At 35.1% G+C, this 9,047-nt stretch overlaps 1 pseudogene; it reads left to right on the top strand.

Annotated features, from left to right (window-relative positions):
- Positions 1–1,563, top strand: LOC106659479 (annotated as a pseudogene).
- The last annotated feature ends 7,484 nt before the right edge of the window (positions 1,564–9,047 follow it).

Here is a 9,047-nt window from a genome sequence, read left to right on the forward strand (position 1 = left end):
CACCACTTGTATACTTGGTGAATAGTTACACAACTTGGTTCGTTTCGCCTGCATACAAAAGTTTATTCAAAACCCTACGAACAGTGCCATTTTTTTATTTTTCATCATGTCTGATGTACAAGAATCATCGGACAACGAGGAAACTACAATCAACGGAGAATCTTCAATCGCCAGAAAAACTTATGAGGTTACCTGGAAGGACTTGGGACTAAATGATGTTATGTTGGAAGCTGTAAAAAATTTGAAATGGGAAAAGCCTTCATTAATTCAACAAGAAGCAATACCTCCTGCAATTGAAGGTAAAGATATTATTGCTTTAGCTGAAACAGGTTCTGGAAAAACCGCTGCATTTGCACTGCCTATTGTACAAGTATTATTAAAAAATCCACAAAAGCATTTTGCCCTTGTTCTTACTCCAACAAGAGAACTGGCACTTCAAATTTCTGAACAGTTTACTGCTATAGGAGCAGCGATTGGTCTTCAATGCGCTGTCATTGTTGGAGGTTTAGATATGAAAGAGCAAGTTATTAAATTGAATCAAAAGCGACATATTATTGTTGCTACACCAGGTCGATTAGTCGATCATTTAAAATCAACAAGAGGTTTTAATCTTAAATCAATAAAATACTTAGTATTGGATGAAGCTGATAGACTCTTAAGTAATGAATTTAATACACAGTTATACACAATTTTAGGAGCTCTTCCACAGGAAAAAAAAACTATGTTATTCTCAGCTACTATGACAAGCCAGGTTAATAAATTGCAAAGAGCATCACTAAAAGATCCAGTGAAAGTTGAAGTATCAACAAAATATCAAACTGTTAAAAAATTAAAACAATATTATATGTTAATGCCTGGACAGCGTAAAGAAGTATATTTGGTACATCTTCTAAGTGAATTGCAGCAAGAGAAAGAGAAAGAAAAAGCAAAGAGTGTAATGATATTTTGTTTCACTTGTGAAAGAACTACAAGAGTTGCTAAAATGCTCTGTGCATTAGGATTCAAGGCTGTACCTTTACATGGACAAATGGTACAAAATAAAAGAATTGCTGCTCTTAATAAATTTAAAGCTAAGGATAGACCAATTTTGGTGTCGACTGACGTTGCCAGCAGAGGTTTAGATATTCCACATGTTGACGCAGTCATCAATTTTGATATTCCTACTCACAGTAAAGATTATATACATAGAGTAGGGAGAACGGCCAGAGCTGGACGTGAAGGTCTTTCTGTTACCTTTACATGTCAATATGATGTTCAACTCTTTGAAAATATAGAAAAATTGATAAATAAAAGAATGAAGTTATATCCACACAAAGAAGAAGATGTTATGAGTCTGCAAGAAAGTGTTATGGCAGCTCAAAAGTTATTAGTTAATGAAAAATCGCAAGCTATCGAAGACAAAAAAATGGGCCGTAAGCGAAGACCAACTGCTTATGATTTTGAAAATGATGTAGACAAAAAAGCCAAATTTAAAAGATCTTTTAAAGGAAAAAGTAAAAAGAGGAGGGTTTATTAATGTAGAAAATGACACGTCTTTGTTTATTGTAAATAAAAAAACTATAATTGTTTTCCAAAATTCTTGTATTTATTTTTGAATCTCACCAACCACACTGGTAGGAAGTTTTCTACTGCCATACCAAACAGTAGTATATACTTGAGAAATATTGTTATTATTTTAGCTAACATGAGATTTAGATGAAAAATGATATTTCAGAATCATAAAAAAAATTCATAACAGTTTGAATTTTTTTTTTATTATTTACGAAATGAAAGGATTTTGACGTGAAATATTTTCTAATATCGTTATAGAAATTCAAACTGCCACCAGTACGGACTAGGGGCCGCTCGTGTTTGTGGCGGGAGCGCGACAAAAATGACAATACATGGCTAGGCATAGGCCACGCCCCTACTTCGCTGGACTCTCACTTTCTATCCTGATTGAATTTTGAGCGATTCTGCATGAACAAACATGTCATTTCAGGCGAGCGACCCGCACGAACATGTTTCAACACGAGTTCGGAAAATGTGTGGTAGACGCGGGAGCCTGTGAAAAAGTTCATGTTAAATTTCTTTCACCGTCATATATATAGTAACAGAATTAGACACTTGTACCAATAATTATAAACAAGAATTCAATTTTTTCAAATGTAATTGACTAATCTTAATTACCGTAAAACTTCGTGAGCAATAAGTTTAGAACATGTCAGAATTGAAAATTAATTTCTTACATCTGTAGAACCTATATTTTAACGACTATAAACTCCACTGTAAACAATTGAACTGGAATAAAAACTACATTATATTATTATTAAGAATATCACCTTTAAAATGAGATGTCGATGAACTTGATCTCACTAACAGGAGCCAAGTTACAGAGGTTGAAAGATAAAAAAAGGAGGTGTTCATGTGAATTTCGCATTAATAAGTGCATTACTTTTTTCCAGTGAACGACTTTAATTTTCAAAGAAAAATAAAATTATGTGAAATTTTCTTAATCCATCTCCGAAAGTTTGCAAGATTTAGCCGTTCAAACAATTCATTAATTTATAACTTTTAAACGAAAAATTTTGAGAAAATCAACCTGGAAAAATTGATTCAAAACAACGTGTTTGTTTATAATTATTGACCTTATGTCACGCACTTCAGATGTTAGAAACGATTTTTTCTAAGATTCTAAAAGATTTGATATAAATTTTTGTCGCCGGCTCTCGTTCTATGATAGATGTTTTTCAAGATGACGAAAGAACGAAAGGACCCAGGACATGTGTAATTAGTCTCTCGAGGACCATTCCAATGTCAAGTAAAAATAAATTAATTGTAAATTTTTTGATAGTTGAATGATGGTGAAAATCTCATCAAAAATCGATATAACATTGTAGCAAAACTTCTGAATATTTTATTTAGCATTAGATATTTGTCTTTCATTTACAAGAAATGAGTTTTTGGTTTTTATCTTGTTTTCATTGTGTTTTCTATCATTATCACGGTGAAGAAGAATCGCCTTAGTTGTTTTGTAAAAGAGATTTTGAAAAGATATGATTGGTTCTTTAAAGATTCAATGAACAAAGTATTTCATTGCAATCGAGCTGAGTATATTTTTCCCTTTAAAATGATTTATAAATGTATGCGTAGAGTGCATAGTCCATAAAACGTAATAATCAAATATTTGATCAAATATTCGCAATTGAATTGTAAGCAAATTTTTCATTTAAGTAATTGACCATCGGGCGAACTTGAACTGTAATCATAAGTAATCTTTAAAAAACCTAAAAAATTGTCTAATAAATAGTTTCTATAAATTTTATGAATTTTTTTAGAGTCAACTCAAATTCGATGGATTCTCATGTTCATTATCACATTTATTGCGTTTGTTATTTTTACAATATATACGTGTACTGTTTTTCGGTGTCTGATCAAAGAGGATTGGACCCCATATTTTTTATCGCACTTATTACACGCCTAATCATTGCAACATTAATGGGCTGTCATTTGGTGTTTGAACAAATGCGGTTTTTGTCCATATTTCTTGTCGCATTTGTCGCATGCGAAATCTTTAAGACGTTCGTGTACTGTCCTTTGATGTATTATCAAATTGCTTGATTTCCCAAATTTTTTTTCGCATTTGTCGCATGCGTAGTCTTTTCGTCCTTCGTGGACTGTTTGAAGGTGGACTAGCAAATTACACTTGAGTCCAAATACCTTCTCACACTTATCGCATGCGAAATCTTTTCGACCTTCGTGGATCGTCCTTTGGTGACAGAGCAAAGTCGATTTGTGTCCAAATTTCTTCACGCACTTGTCGCATGGAAAATCTTTGTGACCTTCGTGCACTGTCTTTTGGTGTTTCAACAAATCTGATTTACTTCCAAATCGTTTCTCGCACATCTTGCACGTGTAATCTTTGCAACCTTCGTGTACGGTCCTTTCGTGCAAAAGCAAACTTGATTTTCGGGTAAAATTTTTATCGCACTTGTCGCATGCGAAGTCTTTGCGACCTTCATGGACTGTTATTTGATGAGATATTAAATGATGTTTATTTCCAAATTGCTTCTTGCACATCTTGCACGTGTAATCTTTGCGACCTTCGTGTACGGTCCTTTGGTGCAAAAGCAAACTTGATTTTCGGGTAAAATTTTTATCGCACTTGTCGCATGCATAGTCTTTTCGTCCTTCGTGGACTGTCCTAAGGTGGACGAGCAAATTCATCTTTTGTCCAAATACCTTCTCACACTTATCGCATGCGAAATCTTTTCGACCTTCGTGGATCGTCCTTTGGTGGCAGAGCAAAGTCGATTTTTGTCCAAATTTCTTCACGCACTTGTCGCATGGAAAATCTTTACGACCTTCATGTACTGTCTTTTGGTGTATCAACAAATCTGATTTACTTCGAAATAGCTTCTTGCACATCTTGCACGTGTTATCTTTGCAACCTTCGTGTACGGTCCTTTCGTGCAAAAGCAAACTTGATTTTCGGGTAAAATTTTTATCGCACTTGTCGCATGCGAAGTCTTTGCGACCTTCGTGTACAACCTTTTCGTGCTTCAATAGATCTCCTTTATATCCAAATTTCTTCTCACACTTGTCGCATGTATAGTCTTTCCGACCCTCGTGTATTATATTTTGATGTAAAAGCATATCGAATTTTCGTGTAAATTTTTTCTCGCATTCATCGCATCTAAAATCTTTGCGACCTTCGTGAACTGTCTTACGGTGTTTTATTAAATTGCTTGAATCTCCAAATTTCTTCTCGCAATTTTCACATGCATAATCTTTGCGACCTTCATGGACTGTCTTTTGGTGTCTGAGCAATCGTCCTTTAGTTGCAAATTTATTTACACATTTTTCACATGAGTAATCTCTGCGATCCTCATGGGTTGTTTTTTTGCGTTGTATCAAATTTCTTTGATGCCCAAATTTCTTCTTGCGCTCATTACAAGTGAAACGTTTATGATCTTCATGGACTGTTTTTATGTGCAAGAGCAAACTATGTTTAGTCTCGAATCTCTTCGCGCACAATTCACATAAGTAATTTTTGAAAACGTCGTGGAATATTTTTTTGTGCTTAAGTAACGTTGATTTATTTTCAAATTTCCTCTCGCACTTGTTGCAAGTGAAATCTTTACGATTTTTGTGTACTAATTTTTGATGCGTCAACAAACTTGATCTTTTTACAAATTTCTTGTCGCACTGATCGCATGCAAAATCATTACGGATTTTGTGTTCTGATATTTGGTGTCTACTCAAATGACTTCGAAACTCAAATTTCTGCTCACATTTGTCGCATGCGTAATATTTTTGATCATTGTGAATCGTGTCTCGATGTGTCATTATACTTGATTCCAGTGGAAATGCTTCTTTGCAAATACCAAAAATGTATTTTTTGTCGTTTGAAACAACATCGTCGTGCTTACTTGAATTATTTTCTGAGACATTTTCGTTGGATTTCTCATCACTTTGTTCCATTTTAGTATCCGAATTAAATTAAACAATCGATCCTTCTGTTTAGTACTAAGAAAATGAAATAGGTAAAATGTATCCTCTGTTATTGTAATGGCTTGTTACATTGAGAAATACAATATTCAAACTAATTTGTTTCTACTGTAAACAAGATCAGTGATTCAAGAATCAACGTCAGGATCATTCAGGATTGTTTATAATTAAGCTGCCTATTTATCTGTTTATTTATTGTTCGTACAATATTTGAACCAGTTTGATATTCTATGATAATCACTCGAAGGCATAGAATGAGCTTTTTCAAATCCTTGGGTTACTATTTTTACGTTGCAGCGGATATGGCATATATATGGCCGATTCTCTGTGAAATCGAATGGCCAAAAAAATTTTTTTTCTGCAAATATGAAAAACTTGCTGTTCCCGATGTCAGAAATGTCCCCAAATTTTATTAGAATTTTTGGGACCATCTATCACTCTTTTTCAGGGGCCCGAAGTTGGCCATTTTAGGGTTTTTTTGAAATTCATGAAAAATCACAAATATTAAAATAATTCCTGGATTAAAGTAGAATGATTCAAAAGTAAAAGTGCCCAGCAACTTTTTTGTTGGAAATTGTCCAAATTTTCAGAAAAAAAATATGCCAAAGTGATTGGAACAATCTAGGTAAATGTAAAGCAAAAAAACTAAAAAAAAAACATAAAACAAGAAATCTACTCGAGTTCGAACCGGACTTTCATTTCCTAAACTATGTAAAAAGCTTCCCAAAGATGTCAACTAATGCCTGATAAAGTTTTGTAATGGGTCTTAAAGTTTAACGCAATGTAGACAACAATGTATGGCGAAAAACATGCAAAAAAGGGCTGAAAATGGCTGTTTTTGGTGATTTTAGGCATTTTGGGCCTATTTTTGACCTTTTTTGCATGTTTTTCGCCACACATTGTTGTCTACATTGCGTTAAACTTTAAGACCCATTACAAAACTTTATCAGGCAGTAGTTGACATCTTTGGGAAGCTTTTTACATAGTTTAGGAAATGAAAGTCCGGTTCGAACTCGATTAGATTTCATCATTTATGTCCCTTTGGCAGTTTTTTTGCTTTACACTTACCTAGATTGTTCCAATCACTTTGGCATATTTTTTTTCTGAAAATTTGGACAATTTCCAACAAAAAAGTTGCTGGGCACTTTTACTTTTGAATCATTCTACTTTAATCCAGGAATTATTTTAATATTTGTGATTTTTCATGAATTTCAAAAAAACCCTAAAATGGCCAACTTCGGGCCCCTGAAAAAGAGTGATAGATGGTCCCAAAAATTCTAATAAAATTTGGGGACATTTCTGACATCGGGAACAGCAAGTTTTTCATATTTGCAGAAAAAAAAATTTTTTTGGCCATTCGATTTCACAGAGAATCGGCCATATACTCTAACGTGTTTACAAATTATAAACGTGTAATAAGAATAGTTCTAAATTCTAATATTTTGATAAATTGGAAGTAGAGTACCTCCTATATAAGGCTAAGGACTACCTCAAATATTTTCTCAGTGCAGAACATGAACATTGCAGTTTTCCATACTGTACAAAGCGAGTGATGGAAAGCAACGGGGACATAGTTGGGTATAATTTTTTTTATCTATGTTTGCTGTGATAATCATTTTTCACTAATAGAAATCGATTCTGTGGGAGTTGCATTTTGTTAATCATAAAAAACATCCTTCATTCTGAGCCAAATTGAGAAATACAAACATGTTTATTTTTTCAGTTGTTACATTTAGTCATTTTTGGGTATTCATGCAGTTATTCATGTTGTATTTAATAGGTTTAAAGTATAGCGATGAATTATTAATGAGAAAAGTCGAATTTCTCAAAGCCACGCAGTGTTTGACCTGCAACACCTGTTGTTGAATAACTATAAAATGTAAGATTACAGTTCGATAATTGTGAATTGTGAATCAATCAATGGAAAAATCGAAATTTATTTATTTTCATTCACTCATAAATTTTATTGATATTAAAAATTTACAGAATTACATGAGAAGTTACGAAAAGTTGTAAGTATAATTACAATTTTTTTACATTGATATAGTTGTAATATTCATTGTCCAACAAAGAGACTTTGGAGATGCTTACGAGCTAAATTATTGTTATTGTTTCTACATATTAAACTTATGAATCGACGTTATTATAAGGTTTAGAATTCAAGTAATTTGTTACAATTTTTTGATACTGTTTATAAGTTTTTGTTATCTACATAGTCATGATAACAAAACTAACGAGACATCACGAGTTTTTCCCTATCGTATGGGCTGCCAAACAAATGTTATATAAATCCTCGTTCTTTAGGTTCTCAATGATCATTTCACAGCAGATAACCGGTAGCTGGTAGTGTTGCAATTCGTAGAATGCATCGAGTGCCCAAGGCCAGAAAAATCCTCTCGACAGTTTTTCGCACAGATGCCGAGTACAGATCTCGCTGTGGCTTTCGGGAAGAGTGTACGACAATATGTTTGAACGCGCTAACTGCATACAGTTCTCATGCTTTAGATGTTTTGCCGCCTCTTTCGGTTTCAATCGGATAAGGTCGTGAAGCGACAGACTAGGAGTTAGCATTATCTTTTTCGATTTGCTCACAAATTCTCCTTCGTCATACCAATTTTCTCCAAGATCCGTCGACTTTTCAAACAGTTCGTACTCGTCGAACAAACTCATTATATCCAGAATGCCGCTACGATCAAATGCGTATCCTCTTTTCTCGAGACGCTCTACGACGTCCACAATTTTAGACGCCAAAGATAATTTAAACTCAATCCGTTCACATTCGTGCATCTCACTTATCGCTTTGAATCTCTCGACGAAAAATCTCTTACTGGGAAAAACGAATCTGGATAGATCGGCGCCCTGATCTAAAAGTACGTCGATCACATCCGGGAGAAGATTCAGCACGGCCCATTGAAGCGGCGTCCGGCCCTTATTGTCTCGAGCGTCGACCTGCACCGGCCGATCGACCTCTTTGATGACGTCGAAAAACAGCTTCAGCAATTCAGAGTCGCCATAATTCTCGATTAAGGTGTGCAACGGTGAGAACCCTTTCTTATCTCTCCAATTTGGATCGGCACCCCTCCTCAACAACAGTTCAACTGCCTTTTTGTTGCCATTCTTTAGAGCCAAGTGCAGTGGTGTCTGACCCAGTATGTTCTCAGCGTCGACCCTGACCTCGTTACCGATTTCGTCGTTAATGGCGAAAAACGCCGTCAAGAAGTCACCGTATTCATCGTCGTCAACGAAATATTTGCAAATGGTGTCCAATGGAGCATCTCCATCTTTGTTGCGCTTATCTGGACTCGCACCGCGTCTCAACAGCAATTCCATCAGTTTCTTGTTCCTCATAAACAGAGCATGATCTAACGGTAAATAGCCTTTGCGATCTACGGCGTTGACCGGCAGCCACAGATGATTCTCCGCGCAGACCTCGAAAAATATCTCAAGGAAGACATCGTCGTAATTCTCCTGGAAAATTACTTGCCAAGCAGTAGATTCGTCCGCATTGACTCTACACAGATCGGCGCCTCTTTGCAGCAGCGATAAGACTGTAGTCT

This window comes from Trichogramma pretiosum, unplaced genomic scaffold (genome assembly GCF_000599845.2).
Source record: "Trichogramma pretiosum strain Unisexual culture from Peru unplaced genomic scaffold, Tpre_2.0 scaffold39, whole genome shotgun sequence".
In the NCBI taxonomy this organism is placed as follows: domain Eukaryota; kingdom Metazoa; phylum Arthropoda; class Insecta; order Hymenoptera; family Trichogrammatidae; genus Trichogramma; species Trichogramma pretiosum.